Source organism: Gossypium hirsutum, chromosome A11 (genome assembly GCF_007990345.1).
Source record: "Gossypium hirsutum isolate 1008001.06 chromosome A11, Gossypium_hirsutum_v2.1, whole genome shotgun sequence".
Lineage (NCBI taxonomy): Eukaryota > Viridiplantae > Streptophyta > Magnoliopsida > Malvales > Malvaceae > Gossypium > Gossypium hirsutum.
This window is the reverse complement of record NC_053434.1, coordinates 81,185,397-81,208,724: the sequence shown is the minus strand read 5'-3', so window position 1 is coordinate 81,208,724 and position 23,328 is coordinate 81,185,397.

Below are 23,328 nucleotides of genomic sequence, written 5' to 3'. Positions count from 1 at the left end.
GAGTTAAGCTACGAGCTTGGGGACTGTCAGTAAAGTTCATCACACTATCAGTTATTTTGGTACCTTTATAAGTTAAACTTGAATTATGGCATGTATAGGCTGGGATGTGTTTTGAAAAGTAGAACTTTGTTTTGTATAAAGGCCATGTGAAAATGGCTTATTTTCTATGCCTAAATTTGGTTTTGGTATAATTGTTGTTTAAGTCCATTTTGATTAATATGCTATGCGCCATGAATGATTATAATTTGTGTTATGAGTTTGTATATTGAAGTTGGTTAATGATTTTGGATGAGGTAAGAAGAAATTGGTCATAAATATGTTTGGTTGCTTTAGATGTGTTTCATACTAATATATTTATATATGTGAATTTGATTACTATGTTTATTCTTAGTCTTATATGTTTTTTTTAGTTGTAATGTTTAAATATCTTAGTTTTGGTAATTCGATGATGAAATCTTTTGGATGTGTTCGTGGGTTTTAGTAATGTAATTCGGTTATGAAAGGTAATATGTAATAAAAATGTCCCATGAATGTTTTAGTCAATTGTTTTGTATGCAATTAAATGTTAAGTGTGGTTTTCAATTTTAGGGTAAATACGCACAGTGTATATATGTGTTAGAAGCATGTTCAGCCATGTTGTATTGTACTAAAGATGCTTACGTGATTGCTTATTAAGTTATGTAAAAAGTTTTTAACCAGTTATATTAAAAGCTTGTGCAGAAATTGATACTTGTGATTAAATGACAGACTGAGGATATAACGAGTTATGCATGTTTTTAATATTGAGTTGTTATTTGTGGCTGAAATTGATTTAGGATAAAATGGTGAAATATGTTTGAGCTTGATAAAACATGTTGCATCTCTTATGTGATTGTTTTTTTATCAAACTGTAACTATGACTTTCCTTAAAGCTTTATTCGATTATGTTTAGTTATCTCTATTAATATGTTATATCTATTAAATGGGTGTTTTGGATAACATTAATGTATGACTTATGAACTACATATAAATTAATATAGCAATGCCACATAAATAAATAAAAAGGAAGGTATTGAAATTTGTTTCAAATGATGTTTAATTTTGTACATGCGTATGACTTATATGAGTAGGTTCGACATTCAATTAATGAAGTTATTAATTTGTTACATGTTCAGTATATGGCTAATTTGTTTGATGGATGTAGATTACGTTTTAAATTATGTCAGCCTGTGAATAATATGATTTTAAGATTGAATCTTTGATTTAGTTATGAGCATTGATGTAATTGAAAATTTCGAATTGTAATAGGTTATGCATACTTGTATGAACAGTATTATGATTTGTAATGTCTCATAACCTTCATCCGGCGAATGGATATGGGTTAGAGGTGTTACACGGCTGGTATGCACGATAGTTTATTTAAAACTTAGAGGGTATTTTCCAACCAAAACTCAGGCCTCTCAGGATCATCATCAGTAGTAGCCCTAAATTCCTCTGCCCAATACTTACTGATTTTATCCACTAGAGGCTTACCAATTCTAACATGTTCAGTACCCTATGGCATCTCTGGAACCTGTTGAGGAGTAAGTGGGGGAGCTTGTTGTACAGTAGGATTTGTTCTCAAGTATTCAGTGAACCACTAGTTCATCATTTGAAAGAAGGCTTCTTTTGCCTCCTTACCTTGGCCTTCAAATTCGGGCCCTCTACTACTACTAGATACAACTCATTGAATGGAAGCATGAGCAGTGCTCTCAGCTTACTCATATTCAGCTCTAGCTTGGTTGGATGACATTACTATATGAAAAACACATTTAAAATGCTCAAAAGATATCACAATATCATAATTTATATAATGACATGTATAGCTAAACTCGTACTCACTACGTTAGTCCAAGAATCAACTAAACCGTAGCTTTGATACAATAATAACCGATTTTTGGGTTAAATCAGAACAGTGGTTTTGTGACCACAAATCCAAAGTAGAAATATTTATTTTATTGTTTCTTTAAGGTATACAATCTGAAAGAATAATTGTGTGAAAATCTCATTAAGAAATTTTATCGATTAACTGCTCAATTTAGGTAGAATGACTAAATTGCAATTGGTGCAAAATTTGAGTTCTATATGTTAAAGGTGTGTAATTGCTATGAAATTATAAATTAGAGGTCTTTAAATGGTAATTAGACCATTATGAGGGGTAAATAGGTAATTTGGTAAATAAAGCCAAAATAACTAAATAAAAGATGCCATCTTCTTCAATTTCATCCCCATAGCCGAAAAATTAGAAGAGGAGACATAGCTAGGGTTTGGCCAAGCTTTCAAGCTTGATTGTAAGTCCGTTCTTTTCCTGTTTTTAACGATTTTTACATTTTTGATATCGTTGTAACTTGATTTAGCTATTTCAAGGACTTATTTGAAAGAAAGTTAAATTCTAAAATTTTACCCATGTTGGATGTGCATGTATTTTGATGTTTGATGGTACAAAATGCATGTTTGTTCTTAGTTAAACAACGTTTGTAAAGTGATTTTTGATACAAACATTAAATAGGAACTTATTTGTAAAAGTCTCTAAAATGTGTAGAAAAGTGTGAATAAATGAAAAATCTGGGTTGTTATGAGTATAAATAATATTCAGTTAGGCTTGGGTTGTGAAGAAATCGAAACAAATTCATTTTACGAGCCTAAGGACTAAATTGTAAAATGTTGAAAAGTTAGGAGCCAATATGTAATTTTTTTCCATAATGTGTTTTTGGGATGAATTGAATAATGTGATTATTAAATAAGTTAAATGTGGTATTATAGATCAAGAAAAACGAAGTTCGATTCGAGATCGGGGAAAAACAAAGTAATTGACAAATAGATCTCTTTTGCCGTTTTTGTAAGCGAAGTAAGTTCATATGTTAGATAAGTTTTACTTTAAATGTATTTTAAATGCTTTAATTTGTGCATGAATTGTGTAATCGACCTTACTGACACGTTTGACGATGATTTGGCAAGTGAGAAATCCTAGTCGAGCAATAAGAATATATTAGGATACAAGTGACATGTCACTAGGGTTTTATGTTATGTGATCCGGGCACTGGTCCTGTATGTCCTACTGGTGGCTGAGTATATCGACATATGTTGCGGTTACTTGACAACTTGTGTGAGCAGCACTGAGCTGTTACGTCTTGACTGACATTATGTGTGAGTAGGCCTGTTAATGGCTCGAAAGGGAGCATATATGTGTTATGAGATATAGGTAGCAATGGCTACATTTATGGCACCTTGAATGCAAGGTTTTTCCCTAGTATCTGATATTTTTATTCCAAGTGGTTCAGTGGGTATGACAAGGATGAGAATGTGTATGAAATTATTTCGAGATGGTATAGGTATGTACTTAAAGCTTATGATTATTAATTCGTGATATGACAATTTTAAGGTAAGTTTGTGATGGTAGTGATTTTTGATAATAAAATTATGGAAAATTACATTGCCTTATGTTATATTACTTGCATGTCAATGCATGGTAAGATTTGCTTATTTCTTTCATAAGAGCTTATAGCTTACTCTGTTTTATTTTCCATGTTTTATAGTGTCACCAAGCTAGCTTGGATTGGAGATTGTCGGGGTTCGCATCACACTATCAATTGTCATTTTGGGTATCGATGATCTTAACATTTTGAGAATATGGCGTGTATAGGGACTTGGTCATTTTGTTATATGTGTCATTATGAATTTGGCCAAATGTATTGGCTTGTAATTGTCAGGGTCTGATGTGGTATTTGGCCATGAAACTTGGCTTATTTTTGTTGAATTGGTTGTAAGCTTATATATATTTATATATGCATGCATGTGCAATTATCTCTTGTATGATGTGGTTTATAAATGCTTGTAAATGGTTGAATATGGCTTAATGGTTTTGGATGTTGAATGGTTAAGATTGGCTCTTTGGTGTGCTACGAAAACTAACTAAAATTATGCATGTTATTGGTAGCCATATTGAAACTTGTAGAACGTGAGTTGGTATGATTTGGTTTGACAAAATATGATGTTGTAAAAACGTTGAGTGGGGATAATCAGATGACATGATTTGGCCTTATTTGTGAATGTTTTGGTTGTCTAAATATGCTATGATTTATGCCATTGAACTTGTGTGTGTAGGTGGGAATGAGGGTGACAAAAGGCGTGGTAAATAGCCTTTATTTTGTCCACACGGGCATGTGTCTAGGCCATGTGTGTCACACGATCTGTCCCATGGGCATGTGTTCTGGCTGTGTGTCCCCTGCACTTTAACTTTGAGAAACAAAATGCTTAGAATTGAGCACACGGGCATGTATCCCGACCGTGTGAAGTCTGCACCTATTTTATGAAAATTAAATTAACCACACGGCCTAGCACACGGGCGTGTGACCTGGCCATGTGACTTTAATTTATTCATGCTTTACAAAACAATGAGTTACATAGGTTAGGGACACGGGCATGTGCTACCACACGACTTGCCCACACAGGCGTGTGATGCTTATTTATAGCAAAAATTTTCTAAATTTTGTAAAATTTTCTTAAGTGTTGGGTTTAGTCCTGAACCACTTCTAAAGCATGTTTTGGGCCTCGTAGGCTCGTATTATGGACATTATGATTGAATACAAATGGTTTTAATTTTGATGCAAATTTATGACTCAGAATTTTTTGTTTGTTTGCGATGTAATTCTGGTAATGCCCGTACCCTATTCTAACATTGAATACAAGTAAGGGGCGTTACATTTAGTGATATCAGAGCTACGATTTAGTTGATTCTTGAACTAACGTAGCGTGTGTCAGAGTCTAGTTGTACATGCCATATATAAACTGTGATAGTATGACCACTCCTAACAATATAAATTGTATTTTCATATAGTAAATGGATCCCAACCGAGAGATAGCTGATGATGTTGAAAGTAATGCGTTGGCTCCCACCCAAGGGACAGCACCATCTGAAAGTAGACCAGTAGCAATTACTCAGGGAGGAGAGGCTAGGGAAGCCTTCTTCCAAAGGATGAATGAGTGGTTTGCTGAGTTGTTCGAAGAAATCCGGCAGACCAACATTGTAACACCCCGAACCCGAGACCGTCGCCGGAGTTGAACACGAGGTGTTAACAGACTTCAAACCACTTATTAAAAATTTCCCAGACAAGCTGCCAATCTGCGTACTAGTCACTTTAAAAATCATATCTTGAGTTCTGAAACTCGAAATCCAGTTCCGTAAATTTTCCCCGGAACTAGACTCATATATCTATATGGTAGAATTTTTGTAGAATTTTTGGTTGGGCCAATTGGTACAGTTTATTACGACTACTCTGCCCTTTGTGCATTACGACTTAGATATCTCCCTTTACAAAGCTTAAATACTTATGCCGTTTGTTTCTAATGAGACTAGACTCAAAAGGGAATCTATACATATAAGGCATGACTTCTAATTATCTCGGATTAATTTATGGTGAATTTCTAAAGTCGGAATAGTGGATCCAGAAATTGCTCTGGCCCTGTTTCGCAAGAGTTTAATTATCTCCTAACATACAGCTCATATGGTCATTTCGTTTCTTCCATATGAAAATAGACTCATCGAGCTTCGATTACATATTTTATTCATTATTTAATTCCATTCCTACTATTTTTAGTGATTTTTCAATCTCACATCACTGCTGCTGCCAGCATCTGTTACTAAAGCAACTATGCCTATTTCGTGATTTCTCCTTGATCTAACTAATAATTCATCATACATATCACAAATTATGATCATGACTAGCCATGCCAAAGGCTAATCATTGTCAAACATCTCCCTACTACACTATTGCCATATCATGAATTTTAGCACCAAAAATAATCAACCATGACATATGGCATAAAAATCGAATAGGCCTCAACTATTATTCAACCAAAACCGAATTGGCCCAATATCAGTCATGACCACATTATAAAACCCATTTACTAAGATTTATAACTAAATATCATAGGACCCAAAGTCCAAATTAACATTTATGCCATTTTCGCATGGCTGAAAGTTTACATACCAAAGTTCAAACACAACATAATAGCCTATACATGCCGAAATGTTCTCCTAGACCGGCTAAGAAGAAAGTACCAAAACTTGCTAGCTGGTGTGATGAATTCGATGGCGGTCCCAAGCATGCAAAAAGACGAGTCCAAGAAACCTAAAGTAGGTGACAAGCAAACACCGAGTGAGTATATAACTCAGTAAGTCATAAGCATTACATAATCATCCATTAATAAATTATCACATGAGAAAACAAGTGAAAAGGGGTTAATTCTCTCCACCCATACCAACTATGCCATGGTTCCTTAGACCTTTCGACTCAATATCATACAAAGTACTACATCAATTTTTCATATGCTACTCAACATGGTATTTGAGGCATTTTCCATGGATGCTTTCATTCTCGTTACATTCATGCAACTAAATAACATTCCCTCTATTCCACGATGAATCTCATGTACGTCACTTCAAGTATAATTATCACATAGGTTCAAAACTTATCAAGCAAGAATTCCAAATATAAACATAACGTCTATTAGCCACGAACTCAAGACACTTACTCGTCCGCTGTCCGTGACCAACTCAATAAGGTCGCACACTTAGTGTCAATAGTGCTTCAAAAACATATAGTAAGTCCGCACACTTAGTGTTATATACTCAAACTCGCACACTTAGTGCTTACATAATCAAACTCGCACACTTAGTGCTTACATAATCAAACTCGCACACTTAGTGCTATATAATCAAACTTGCACACTTAGTGCTATGCAATTTATTTGCTACATATATTGGTATTCACATTTTAATGATTTTATGACATACGGAATGGCATGGTAAAATTTTTATCTTGCTACCTTGTGTTCTTAGCTATTCGGCTAATAACCTTATGCAATTACCATACTTTCAATAATATAATCACACATGCATATGCATACTTGGACATTCGGCAATCACCTTGCTAATTTTATACTCAACATCACATAAGCTCCCAAGTGATGGCCGAATATGTATATCTATACTATCACCTATAATTCCTCAAATCACAACATTTCATCTCATGAACACTTGACCCATTTCTCACAAAAAATGAAACAACAACTAAAATGAACATCCCATTTTTATCCCATATAGCCGATTGCTTCATTTGTTACCCAACTAACAATTCAACAATTTCAACCTCATTACAACCTCTACCTATTCAATATAACATGAACACAATCCTCCACCCCTAAAGTAGATTCGGCAATCACTTAACCCATTTTAACCTCAACTTTCAAGTTAAAAGAAATTAACCACTCACCATCTCCTACATTACTATCCATTTTAATGACATTAACACATCTACTAAGAGTTTCAAACTTCTTGGCCGAATTTCAACCCCAAAATCCTAAGTCTAATCTAGAGGATGAGTAGAATTGGAACTAACCATCTCAAACATGCATAGATTTTCAAGAATCATTCAATACATACCTCATTCTAGCCATCTTCCAAGCCAAAATAAAATAACCAAGTCTCCCTTCCTTCTCCTCACTCACGGCAATTGCCAAGAAAAAAAAGATGACCACTCCCTCTTCCCTCCTTATTTTATTCACCTTTTTCCTTTTTTAATTCCTTTTTATTTTAATTGTTAACTAAACAAAACATATTAAATTAGAATAAGTGGAGCTCCATCACCCCTTGGCCGGCCACTCTACTTCTTTTGGGTAAATTGACATGCAAAACCACCCTTTTTGGTACTTGCACTAATAGACCATTTTAAATTAGCCTATCATATTTCACCATGTCTCATATTGAACCCAATTCAATAATTTCTCATGCAATTGGCAAAATTAGGGAATGAAACCTCCACATATGCATGTACACATATAATAAGCATAGAATATAGCAATTAATTATTTTTATGACTCGGTTTTGTGGTCCCGAAACCACTTTCCGACTGGGGTCACACTAGGGCTGTCACACTTAGTGCCGAAATCAACATCTCAATACACCTCACCTCTTTTCTTTTTCATTCAATACTTTCATCACCCCATGCATACGTGTATATATATATTTATCATTTCATTCGACATAATTACATAGACATTATGACTATTTAAATCAATACCAAATATATGCTTAATGACTTACCTTGTGTTGGGTAAAATAACTCCAAGTCGACTACTCGATGATCTTCGATTTCCCCTTGTTGGACGCCTCTCCTTTAGGATCTTGAGCTTAAACAAATAAATTAACTCATTCAACCGCTTTGCTACATATATTGGTATTGACATTTTAATGATTTTATTACATACGGAATGGCATGGTAAAATTTTTATCTTGCTACCTTGTGTTCTTAGCTATTCGGCTAATAACCTTATGCAATTACCATACTTTCAATAATCTAATCACACATGCATATGCATACTTGGACATTCGGCAATCACCTTGCTAATTTTATACTCAACATCACATAAGCTCCCAAGTGATGGCCGAATATGTATATCTATACTATCACCTATAATTCCTGAAATCACAACATTTCATCTCATGAACACTTGACCCATTTCTCACAAAAAATGAAACAACAACTAGAATGAACATCCCATTTTTATCCCATATAGCCGATTGCTTCATTTGTTACCCAACTAACAATTCAACAATTTCAACCTCATTACAACCTATTCAATATAACATGAACACAATCCTCCACCCCTAAAGTAGATTCGGCAATCACTTAACCCATTTTAACCTCAACTTTCAAGTTAAAAGAAATTAACCACTCACCATCTCCTACATTACTATCCATTTTAATGACATTAACACATCTACTAAGAGTTTCAAACTTCTTGGCCGAATTTCAACCCCAAAATCCTAAGTCTAATCTATAGGATGAGTAGAATTGGAACTAACCATCTCAAACATGCATAGATTTTCAAGAACCATTCAATACATACCTCATTCTAGCCATCTTCCAAGCCAAAATAAAATAACCAAGTCTCCCTTCCTCCTCCTCACTCACGGCAATTGCCAAGAAAAAAAAGATGACCACTCCCTCTTCCCTCCTTATTTTATTCACCTTTTTCCTTTTTTAATTCCTTTTTATTTTAATTGTTAACTAAACAAAACATATTAAATTAGAATAAGTGGAGCTCCATCACCCCTTGGCCGGCCACTCTACTTCTTTTGGGTAAATTGACATGCAAAACCACCCTTTTTGGTACTTGCACAATAGACCATTTTAAATTAGCCTATCATATTTCACCATGTCTCATATTGAACCCTATTCAATAATTTCTCGTGCAATTGGCAAAATTAGGGAATGAAACCTCCACATAAGCATGTACACATATAATAAGCATAGAATATAGCAATTAATTATTTTTATGACTCAGTTTTGTGGTCCCGAAACCACTTTCCGATTGGGGTCACACTAGGGCTGTCACACTTAGTGCCAATCTCATGACCATAATTGTTTATACCCGCACACTTAGTGCCGAAATCAACATCTCAATACACCTTACCTCTTTTCTTTTTCATTCAATACTTTCATCACCCCATGCATACGTGTATATATATATTTATCATTTCATTCGACATAATTACATAGACATTATGACTATTTAAATCAATACCAAATATATGCTTAATGGCTTACCTTGTGTTGGGTAAAATAACTCCAAGTCGACTACTCGATGATCTTCGATTTCCCCTTGTTGGACGCCTCTCCTTTAGGATCTTGAGCTTAAACAAATAAATTAACTCATTCAACCGCTTTGCTACATATATTGGTATTCACATTTTAACGATTTTATTACATAAGGAATGGCATGGTAAAATTTTTATCTTGCTACCTTGTGTTCTTAGCAATTCGGCTAATAACCTTATGCAATTACCATACTTTCAATAATCTAATCACACATGCATATGCATACTTGGACATTCGGCAATCACCTTGCTAATTTTATACTCAACATCACATAAGCTCCCAAGTGATGGCCGAATATGTATATCTATACTATCACCTATAATTCCTCAAATCACAACATTTCATCTCATGAAAACTTGACCCATTTCTCACAAAAAATGAAACAACAAGTAAAATGAACATCCCATTTTTATCCCATATAGCCGATTGCTTCATTTGTTACCCAACTAACAATTCAACAATTTCAACCTCATTACAACCTCTACCTATTCAATATAACATGAACACAATCCTCCACCCCTAAAGTAGATTCGGCAATCACTTAACCAATTTTAACCTCAACTTTCAAGTTAAAAGAAATTAACCACTCACCATCTCCTACATTACTATCCATTTTAATGACATTAACACATCTACTAAGAGTTTCAAACTTCTTGGCCGAATTTCAACCCTAAAATCCTAAGTCTAATCTATAGGATGAGTAGAATTGGAACTAACCATCTCAAACATGCATAGATTTTCAAGAATCATTCAATACATACCTCATTCTAGCCATCTTCCAAGCCAAAATCAAATAACCAAGTCTCCCTTCCTTCTCCTCACTCACGGCAATTGCCAAGAAAAAAAAGATGACCACTCTCTCTTCCCTCCTTATTTTATTCACCTTTTTCCTTTTTTAATTCCTTTTATTTTAATTGTTAACTAAACAAAACATATTAAATTAGAATAAGTGGAGCTCCATCACCCCTTGGCCGGCCACTCTACTTCTTTTGGGTAAATTGACATGCAAAACCACCCTTTTTGGTACTTGCACTAATAGACCATTTTAAATTAGCCTATCATATTTCACCATGTCTCATATTGAACCCTATTCAATAATTTCTCATGCAATTGGCAAAATTAGGGAATGAAACCTCCACATATGCATGTACACATATAATAAGCATAGAATATAGCAATTAATTATTTTTATGACTCGGTTTTGTGGTCCCGAAACCACTTTCCGACTGGGGTCACACTAGGGCTGTCACACTTAGTGCCAATCTCATGACCATAATTGTTTATACCCGCACACTTAGTGCCGAAATCAACATCTCAATACACCTCACCTCTTTTCTTTTTCATTCAATACTTTCATCACCCCATGCATACGTGTATATATATATTTATCATTTCATTCGACATAATTACATAGACATTATGACTATTTAAATCAATACCAAATATATGCTTAATGACTTACCTTGTGTTGGGTAAAATAACTCCAAGTCGACTACTCGATGATCTTCGATTTCCCCTTGTTGGACGCCTCTCCTTTAGGATCTTGAGCTTAAACAAATAAATTAACTCATTCAATCGCTTTGCTACATATATTGGTATTCACATTTTAATGATTTTATTACATAAGGAATGGCATGGTAAAATTTTTATCTTGCTACCTTGTGTTCTTAGCTATTCGGCTAATAACCTTATGCAATTACCATACTTTCAATAATCTAATCACACATGCATATGCATACTTGGACATTCGGCAATCACCTTGCTAATTTTATACTCAACATCACATAAGCTCCCAAGTGATGGCCGAATATGTATATCTATACTATCACCTATAATTCCTCAAATCACAACATTTCATCTCATGAACACTTGACCCATTTCTCACAAAGAATGAAACAATAACTAAAATGAACATCCCATTTTTATCCCATATAGCCGATTGCTTCATTTGTTACCCAACTAACAATTCAACAATTTCAACCTCATTACAACCTCTACCTATTCAATATAACATGAACACAATCCTCCACCCCTAAAGTAGATTCGGCAATCACTTAACCAATTTTAACCTCAACTTTCAAGTTAAAAGAAATTAACCACTCACCATCTCCTACATTACTATCCATTTTAATGACATTAACACATCTACTAAGAGTTTCAAACTTCTTGGCCGAATTTCAACCCTAAAATCCTAAGTCTAATCTATAGGATGAGTAGAATTGGAACTAACCATCTCAAACATGCATAGATTTTCAAGAATCATTCAATACATACCTCATTCTAGCCATCTTCCAAGCCAAAATCAAATAACCAAGTCTCCCTTCCTTCTCCTCACTCACGGCAATTGCCAAGAAAAAAAAGATGACCACTCTCTCTTCCCTCCTTATTTTATTCACCTTTTTCCTTTTTTAATTCCTTTTTATTTTAATTGTTAACTAAACAAAACATATTAAATTAGAATAAGTGGAGCTCCATCACCCCTTGGCCGGCCACTCTGCTTCTTTTGGGTAAATTGACATGCAAAACCACCCTTTTTGGTACATGCACTAATAGACCATTTTAAATTAGCCTATCATATTTCACCATGTCTCATATTGAACCCTATTCAATAATTTCTCATGCAATTGGCAGAATTAGGGACAGAAACCTCCACATATGCATGTACACATATAATAAGCATAGAATATAGCAATTAATTATTTTTATGACTCGGTTTTGTGGTCCCGAAACCACTTTTCGACTGTCACACTTAGCGCCAATCTCATGATCATAATTGTTTATACCCGCACACTTAGTGCCGAAATCAACATCTCAATACACCTCACCTCTTTTCTTTTTCATTCAATACTTTCATCACCCCATGCATACGTGTATATATATATTTATCATTTCATTCGACATAATTACATAGACATTATGACTATTGAAATCAATACCAAATATATGCTTAATGACTTACCTTGTGTTGGGTAAAATAACTCCAAGTCGACTACTCGATGATCTTCGATTTCCCCTTGTTGGACGCCTCTCCTTTTGGATCTTGAGCTTAAACAAATAAATTAACTCATTCAACCGCTTTGCTACATATATTGGTATTCACATTTTAATGATTTAATTACATAAGGAATGGCATGGTAAAATTTTTATCTTGCTACCTTGTGTTCTTAGCTATTCGGCTAATAACCTTATGCAATTACCATACTTTCAATAATATAATCACACATGCATATGCATACTTGGACATTCGGCAATCACCTTGCTAATTTTATACTCAACATCACATAAGCTCCCAAGTGATGGCCGAATATGTATATCTATACTATCACCTATAATTCCTCAAATCACAACATTTCATCTCATGAACACTTGACCCATTTCTCACAAAGAATGAAACAATAACTAAAATGAACATCCCATTTTTATCCCATATAGCCGATTGCTTCATTTGTTACCCAACTAACAATTCAACAATTTCAACCTCATTACAACCTCTACCTATTCAATATAACATGAACACAATCCTCCACCCCTAAAGTAGATTCGGCAATCACTTAACCCATTTTAACCTCAATTTTCAAGTTAAAAGAAATTAACCACTAACCATCTCCTACATTACTATCCATTTTAATGACATTAACACATCTACTAAGAGTTTCAAACTTCTTGGCCGAATTTCAACCCCAAAATCCTAAGTCTAATCTATAGGATGAGTAGAATTGGAACTAACCATCTCAAACATGCATAGATTTTCAAGAATCATTCAATACATACCTCATTCTAGCCATCTTCCAAGCCAAAATCAAATAACCAAGTCTCCCTTCCTTCTCCTCACTCACGGCAATTGCCAAGAAAAAAAAGATGAACACTCCCTCTTCCCTCCTTATTTTATTCACCTTTTTCCTTTTTTAATTCCTTTTTATTTTAATTGTTAACTAAACAAAACATATTAAATTAGAATAAGTGGAGCTCCATCACCCCTTGGCCGGCCACTCTACTTCTTTTGGGTAAATTGACATGCAAAACCACCCTTTTTGGTACATGCACTAATAGACCATTTTAAATTAGCCTATCATATTTCCCCATGTCTCATATTGATCCCTATTCAATAATTTCTCATGTAATTGGCAAAATTAGGGAATGAAACCTCCTCATATGCATGTATACATATAATAAGCATAGAATATAGCAATTAATTATTTTTATGACTCGGTTTTGTGGTCCCGAAACCACTTTCCGACTGGGTTCACACTAGGGCTGTCACAACTCTCCCCCACGTAAGAAATTTTCGTCCCCGAAAATCTTACCAGTGAACAATTTAGGATATCGATCCTTCATAGAGTCCTCAAGTTCCCAAGTGGCTTCTTCGATTCCGTGTTTATGCCACAACACCTTTAGTAATGGGATTTTCTTATTTCGCAACTCTTTTACTTCATGCATCAAAATGCGAACCGGCTCTTCTTCATAACTCAAATTAGGCTGAATCTCGATCTCAGGTGGAGTGATTACGTGCGACGGATCAGACCTATATCGTCGAAGCATCGAGACATGAAAAACGTTGTGAATCTTTTCGAGCTCAGGGGGCAAAATTAATCGGTATGCAACTGGTCCAACTCGTTCGGATACTTCATACGGACCGATGAACCTCGGACTCAATTTGCCCTTATGACCAAATCTAAGCACCTTCTTCCAGGGTGAAACTTTGAGAAATACTTTGTCTCCAACCTGATATTCAATGTCTTTTCTTTTCAAATCCGCATACGACTTTTGACGATTTGAAGCGGCTTTCAAACTTTCACGAATTACTCAGACTTTCTGCTCGGCATCCTTAATCAAATCAACCCCAAGGATCTTACTTTCACTAAGTTCAGTCCAAAATAATGGGGTACGGCATTTACGACCGTATAAAGCCTCGTAAGGTGCCATCTTAATGCTTGACTGAAAACTATTGTTGTAAGCGAATTCGATCAAAGGTAGATCTCTTTCCCATGAACCACAAAACTCTAAAACACAACATCTCAACATATCCTCGAGTATCTGAATTATCCGCTTAGATTGGGCATCGGTCTGAGGATGGAATGCGGTGCTAAAGTGCATCTTGGTACCCAATGCTTCTTGTAATTTCTTCCAAAATCGCGAGGTAAATCTTGGGTCTCTATCCGACACGATGGAAATAGGTACCCCATGCAACCGAACTATTTGGGAGACATATAATTCTGCCAATTTATCGAGCGAAAAATCCGTACGGACAGGGATAAAATGAGCAGACTTGGTCAATCTATCAACAATGACCCAGACCGAGTCTTTCTTACTTTGAGTCAACGGTAACCCAGATACAAAGTCCATTGTTATTCGATCCCATTTCCATTCGGGTATCATGATTGGCTGAAGTAATCCCGATGGTACTTGATGTTCCGCTTTCACTTGTTGACATATCAAACACCTTGAAACAAATTCAGAAATGTCTCGTTTCATACCGCGCCACCAAAATTGGCGTTTCAGGTCATTGTACATTTTAGTACTACCCGGGTGGACTGACATTCGACTACTATGAGCCTCGTTCAAATCATCGAAATAAGTTTCGAATTTCTTGGAACACATAATCGACCTCTGAACGTCAAGCAATCATTGTCGTCAATCCGAAACTCCGATTCCTTATTCGAAGCACATTCAGCTCGTTTAGTGACCAATTCAGCATCGACTTTCTAGGATTCAAGTATTTGACGAATCAATAATGGTTTGGCCTCTAATTCAGCTACTAGCACCCCATCGGGTGAGACGGATAAGTGAGCATTCACTGCTCTCAAAGCAAACAGTGCTTTCCGACTTAAAGCATCGGCAACCACGTTAGCCTTTCCCGGGTGATAATCAATAACAAGTTCGTAGTCCTTACACAACTCAAGCCAACGTCTTTGTCGTAGATTTAGATCTCTTTGAGTCATCAGATATTTTAGACTCTTGTGGTCCGAATAAATATGACACCTTTCTCCAAACAAGTAATGTCGCCATATTTTCAAGTCGAACACTATGGCTGCTAATTCAAGATCGTGGGTCGGATAGTTTCTCTCATGCGGCTTTAATTGTCTCGACGTGTAAGCCACAACTTGACCTTCTTGCATCAACACACAACCTAGCCCAAGTAAGGATGCATCACTATAAATGACAAACACTTTGCCGGACTCCGGTTGTGCTAGCATTGGAGCTTCGGTTAAATAGGTCTTTAGTCGATCAAAACTCTTCCGACAGTTTTCTGTCCATTCAAACTCAACATCTTTTTAGAGTAGTTTCGTCAACGGTGTAGCTATCATCGAGAAACCCCTTACAAACCGTCGGTAGTATCCGGCAAGTCCCAAAAAGCTCCTAACTTCAGTAATATTCCTCTGAGGTTTCCAATCGAGTATGGCCAAAATTTTGTTCGGGTCCACTCTAACACCCGATGCGGACACCACGTGCCCCAAAAAGCTAACCTCTCTCAACCAAAATTCACATTTACTGAATTTTGCATATAACTGCTTGTCTCGCAAAATCTGTAATACTAACCTCAAATGCTCGGCGTGTTCGGCTTCACCTTGTGAATAAACTAAAATATCATCAATAAACACAACCACAAATCGATCCAAGTATGGCCTGAATACTCGATTCATTAAATCCATAAATACTGCAGGGGCATTAGTGAGCCCAAACGGCATCACTAAGAATTCGTAGTGACCGTACCTCATTCTAAAAGCGGTTTTGGGTATGTCCGAGTCTCGAACCCTCAACTGATAATAACCAGATCTCAAATCTATCTTGGAAAATACTGAGGCTCCCTTTAATTGATCAAACAAATCATCAATACGTGGCAACGGGTATTTATTCTTTATGGTCACTTTATTCAACTGACGATAGTCGATGCACAATCTCATGGTTCCATCCTTCTTTTTCACAAACAATACGGGTGCGCTCCATGGAGAAAAACTCGGTCGAGCGAAACCTCTATCCATCAATTCTTGCAATTGAACTTTCAATTCCTTTAATTCCGTTAATGCCATACGATACGGGGCTATTGAGATTGGCATGGTACTAGGTACAATCTCGATGCCGAATTCCACCTCTCGAACCGGTGGCAACCCCGGTAACTCCTCAGGAAAAACATCTGAATACTCACAAACCACTGGTACTGATTCAAGTTTCCTTTCCGTCTCTTTGCTATCAAATACATACGCAAGGTATGTTTCACACCCCTTTTTCACATATCTCTGAGCGGTCATTGAAGATATTATCGCTGGCACCCCCTTCAAATCGGTAGACTCAACTCGGACTACCTCATCATTTGCACTCCTTAAATCGATGGTTTTTCTTTTGCAGTTTACCACTGCATCATGTACGGTCAACCAATCCATACCAAGAATAACATCAAATTCGTCAAACGGCAAAAGCATCAAATCGGCCGGAAAACAGGATTCTCGGATTATTAGAGGGCATCTCTTACACACTTTATCAACAAGTACTTATTGACCCAAAGGGTTTGACACTCGAATTACGAACTCAGTAGACTCAACAGGTAGAGTCTTACTGGATGCTAAGGTTTCACATACATATGAATGAGTAGAGCCAGGGTCAATCAATGCAATCACATTAGTATCAAAGAGAGTGAAAGTACCAGTGATGACGTCAGGGGAGGATGCCTCATCTCGTGCGCGAATGGCATATGCTCTAGCAGGAGTACGGGTCTCGGCTCGAACAGCCGTATCAGAGGCCCCTCTCTGACTACCACCCCTACCCCCTGAAATTCTCGGTGGTCTACCTCTAGCTGTCATTCCACTAGGTCTTGCACCTTGCATCTTATTCTTCTCATCAAGCTCCGTGCAATCTCTAATGAAGTGGTCCTTCGAACCGCATCCGTAACAGGCCCTGTTAGTAGACTTACCCCAACATTCACCTAGGTGTCGTCTTCCGCATTGGGGACATTCAGGTTTCTCTTGACGATTATTGCCCACACTAGCTACCGAAGTAGCTCGGGAGTCCGTCGTTGGTCGTGCTCTGATGGAAATTCCCGTAGTCGTCCTCGACTTATTAGTGTCCTCCCTGAACTTCTTTACAGCTGAGAACGGAGGTTTACCCGTCGACCTTTTACGATAGTCTCTAGCTTCAAATTCAGCCTTCTTCTTCTCCTTTCCAAGTTCTTCCGCCTTGCAGGCTCGTTCGACTAGTGTTACGAACTCCTTTATCTCCAAAATACCCACTAGTAGCTTTAAATCTTCATTCAATCCTTCTTCAAATCTTTTGCACATAGCAACCTCATCAGCCACACAGTCCCGGGCATACCGACTGAGTCTTACGAACTCATGTTCGTATTCAGATACTGTCATACGGCCTTGCTTGAGTTCCAAGAATTCCTTACATTTTTGATCGATGAACCGTTGACTAATATATTTCTTTTGAAATTCCGTTTGAAAGAAATCCCAAGTAACTCGTTCGTTTGGAACTATGGAAATCAAGGTCCTCCACCAATAGTAGGCTGAGTCTCGCAACAAGGATACAGCACACTTTAGACATTCATCGGGTGTACATGACAGTTCATCAAACACCCGAATGGTATTATCAAGCCAGAACTCGGCCCTTTCGGCATCATCAGTAACTATGGCCTTGAACTCCTCGGCCCCGCGCTTCCTAATCAAGTCTATAGGTGGCTTACTCAGCCTCACAGGATCAGTAACTGATGGCATTACGGGCTCTTGGGGTGGATTATTCAAATTTGGGAATGGTTGGACAGCTAGATTTGTAACACCCCGTACCCGAGACCATTGCCGGAGTCGGACACGAGGGGTTCACAGACTAAATTCGCTTACTATCGCAGTCCATTTTAAATTTTTCCAGACAGTTGGCTAACTGTGTCGCTGTCACCTTAAAAATCATATCTTGAGTTTCACAACTCGAAAATCAGTTTCGTAATTTTTCCCTAAAACTAGACTCCTATGTCCATCTACATATTTTTTCCTAGAATTTTTGGTTGGGCCAATTAGTACAGTTTATTAGTTAAAGTCTCCCCTGTTACAGGGTGCGACTACACTAACCTTCATGCATTACAATTCGGATATCTCCATGTATAGGGCTTCAATACTGATGCCGTTTGTTTCTATAGAAACTAGACTCAGAGAGGAATCTATAAATATATGGCATGACTCCTAATTATCTCTGGTTAATTTATAATGGATTTCCAAAGTCGGAATAGGGAATCCAGAAACCGTTCTGGCCCTGTCTCATGAAAACCTAATTATCTCTTAACATACCACTCATATGACCGTTTCGTTTAGTCCATATGAAAGTGGATTCATCAAGGTTCATTTAAATAATTTATTCACTATTTAATTCTATTCCTACTATTTTTACTGATTTTCCAAATCTACATCACTGCTGCTGTCAGCATCTGCCTTTAAGGTAGACTTTACCTATTTCATAGTTTCCATGATTCAACTAGCCCTTTTAGCATAAATAGCACAAATTATGATAGTGATTGACCATTCCCATGGCCAATCCTTGTTAAGCATATCCACACCTCTCAATAACCATATCTATACTAAATGATTATAACATTATGCTCAAACATATATAAGCCATTTTCACATGGCTATCCAAAATTATACAAATCCAAAGGGTCCATGACCCACTACAAAAGGGTAGTCCTATACATGCCATTTTCAGAGTTCAACCAAAAGTGTACCAAAAGGGCTTTGATAGTGTGGGCGACTTCGACTTCAATAATCCCGAGTCCGATAGCTGACGAACCAAAATCTATAAAACAGAGATTCAAAGAACGGAGTAAGCATTTAATGCTTAGTAAGTTTTAAGCAAGACAAAGTGTTCTCAATCACTATTATTGGTCATTCATTTCAACTGTTCGATGAAGTTAATCTAGAGCTTCATCTCGATCTATAATATCATTAAACGCAACACTTGGCTGCCACATATATACTTTCGAATAATAATGACCTAGATGGTCAAATATTTCCAAAGCACATTCTCACATTTGGAGTTATAATATTAATCACATTTACCTACCTCTTTGATACTGATAATTCACCTCGAAATCACTCCACCGATGAGTAAGTAATACGTACCTGAACATCTTGAATACATAATACTTATTTGATGGTAACTTAATACAGATACTCAATATCAAAGTCTTACTTGAATCCTAGCATTTAGCCGTCGGGTCTTTAAAGCTCGGATATAGTACGAGCACGAAGCCTACGGACATTAATCAGGATAATACTCTCGCATAAAGCCTGCGGGGTTTTAACCCGGATATAGTACTGACACAATTGCCCTTCGGGACTTATCACATTTATACACTTTCACATCCATCACGTTGGCCACTCGGCCCTGTCACATATATACACTTTCACATTCATCGCATCGGCCATTAGGCCTCATCACATATATACACTTTCACATTCATCACATCGGCTATTAGGCCTTATCACATATATACACTTTCACATTCATCACATCGGCCATTAGGCCTTATCACATATATATACACTTTCACATTCAACACATTGGCCATTAGGCCTTATCACATATATACACTTTCACATTCATCACATCGGCCATTAGGCCTTATCACATATATATACACTTTCACATTCATCACATCGGCCATTAGGCCTTATCACATATATATACACTTTCACATTCATCACATCGGCCATTCGGCCTTATCACATATATATACATTCACATCACAATTATCCAAATATACTTCACATATCACATATACTATCATGTATACACTTTGTCTTGGCCGAATCTACATTAATCATTTCCCAATGAATAATTCAATTTCACGCCATACTATCATTTCATATTCGAATACTCATAAACTTACAATTTCACAAATTTTAATATCAAAGATCCATCTAACACTCATGTATCGTTTTACAATATCACGATTTAGAATTCACGTTTGGGTTTAATCAATAGCTTATGAGTAACTAAAACAAGTTTTATCCTTGTTTACAACAAAATCACATATTCACTACGAGCTGTTTTCCTGAGCAGTAGTCACTAAATTATTTATAACTGGAGCTACAAAACTCCAAATCACTTTCCGTTAATTTTCCCTGAATATAGACTCGTATATCTTCCATCCATAAAATTTTAAGAATTTTAGATTTGGCCAATCAATACCAGATTTTTCTTAAAATTCCCCTATTTCACTGTTTGACTAATCTGACCACTCTTCACTACGAATCAAATTTCTCATTTTACAGAATTCAAAATGTGTTGTATTTGATTTCATTTGAAACTAGACTCATTAATAAGTCTAAGCATATAAATTTTATCTTATAACCATTTTTGTACAATTTATAATGATTTTCTAAAAATAGAACAGGGGATTTCGGAGTCATTCTGGCACCGTCTCACACAACTTTAAACATCTCTTTATAGGAAATTTGTTTGCTCACAAGGTCTCTTTTATAAGAAACTAGACTAATTAAGCCTTGATTACATATTTTATTCAGCCTATAATTCCACACCAACAATTTATAGTGATTTTCTAAAATCACGTTACTGCTGTTGTCCAAAGCAAATTATTACAATTTGCTCTTAACTTTCCAAGTCCAAACACATATGAACTTACCATTTGAGTTTAAGACATATCATGGCCACATCATATCTTATTAAATCAACTCATTATGTCCTATTATGATTGAATTTACTCAACGTTTAATCACTTAAAACTTACCTCGGAAGTGGTCGACGACTAGATATCCACGGCTATTTGTTTACTTTCTCTTTTCCCCCATCCGACTTTGATCATCTTTGCTCTTAAGCTTAAGTAAAACAATAGATTTGCTTAAGTACTTAACCAATATTATTCACTTAACTATCACATTGGGCAATCACATATCATTTAATCTATATCTAAAACAATAGATTTCAATATGTATCATATTCGATAAAACATACCATGACTCGATTTCATGCTTATTTAATTTAGCTAATTTCATAGCCGATTAATCACCTTACCCCAACATTACTCAATGCCGAATATTAACCCAACATCACAAGCATAATCACCATGAAACTTACCTTGATACACATTTTATCCCATTGCCGAATACATATATATATCACCAAACAAATTTTTATTCACATCTCTATAATTGATCATAATCGGACATTATAAACAAATCAACTAGTTTAGCATTCAAATTCTTCTAATCATTCCTCAATCACTTACTCAATGAACAATAATCCAAGCACATCAAAGCATAGTCGAATGTATCATTCTTCTTAAATTCATATTCGAACACTCAATTAAATACTTACAATTTAGCACTAATTTGGCATTTCAACATAGCCAATTGTCATTAAGCAGTTAAGCCACAAATATTCAATTTTACCAAGCTCAACTCATCTATAATCAACCCTCAATACACCTAAGCATCAAAAACAACATCAAAGAAATACAAACATCCATGACCGAATGTCATCTTCATAAATTTACAAAAACATTTGCCATGAGTTAGCTTCTATACTTGATGACCACTCCAAATATACAAAGACTTTCAATGAAAGAGCATTAACATACCTCTTCCTAAACATCAACCAACCCATCATGAAGCAAGAAAATCCTCTTCTTCTTCCTTCCTCAAGTCACGGCAATAGGGGGAGCAAGGATGAGACAACTTTGTTTTCATCACCCCTCCCTTTTTATTACTTTATTACTAACCTTTTATTTTATTATTTCTAACATAAATCACTAACACAAAAATGTTTATAATAGGCTTTAACCCATAGCATGGCCGGCCACTACTTGTCATAGGTGGAAATTTGACATGCAAGCCCATTATTTTCATAACATGCACTAATAGGTCCTTATAGATTAACCTATCACCTTTTAAAAGTGCCACACATAAGTCCTATTAATTAAATTCACAGGCAATCGACTAAATCGAAGCTCAAAACTTTCACACATTCATATTCACATATTTTAGACAATAAATATCATATTCAAATATTTTGGTGACTCGGTTTAGCGGTCCCGAAACCGCTTTCCGACTAGGGTCATTTTAGGGCTGTCACAAGATTGGTTCGGGCATATTGCGCGACCCACTCATTCATCATGGTGAAGAAGGCTTGTTTTGCCCCCTCACCTTGATTATTCGCAGATGACTGAGGTTCAACAGGCGGCGTTCCTTGCGCAGGAGCAGCCGCTACACTTTCAACGTCATCCGCTAAGGTTCTCTCCACACCGGGATCCATTTACTAATCAAAACAAAAAATTTTAACCATCAGAAGTCATCACACATTTAAACATTAACATTAAGGCATGTATAGCTAGGCTCATACGCGCTACGGTAGTCCTAGAACCGACTAAACCATAGCTCTGATACCAATTAAATTGTAACACCCCGAACCCGAGACCGTCGTCGGAGTCGAACACGAGGTGTTAACAGACTTCAAACCACTTATTAAAAATTTCCTAGACAAGCTGCCAATCTGCGTACTAGTCACTTTAAAAATCATATCTTGAGTTCTGAAACTCAAAATCCAGTTCCGTAAATTTTCCCCGGAACTAGACTCATATATCTATATGGTAGAATTTTTGTAGAATTTTTGGTTGGGCCAATTGGTACAGTTTATTAGTTAAATTCGTCCT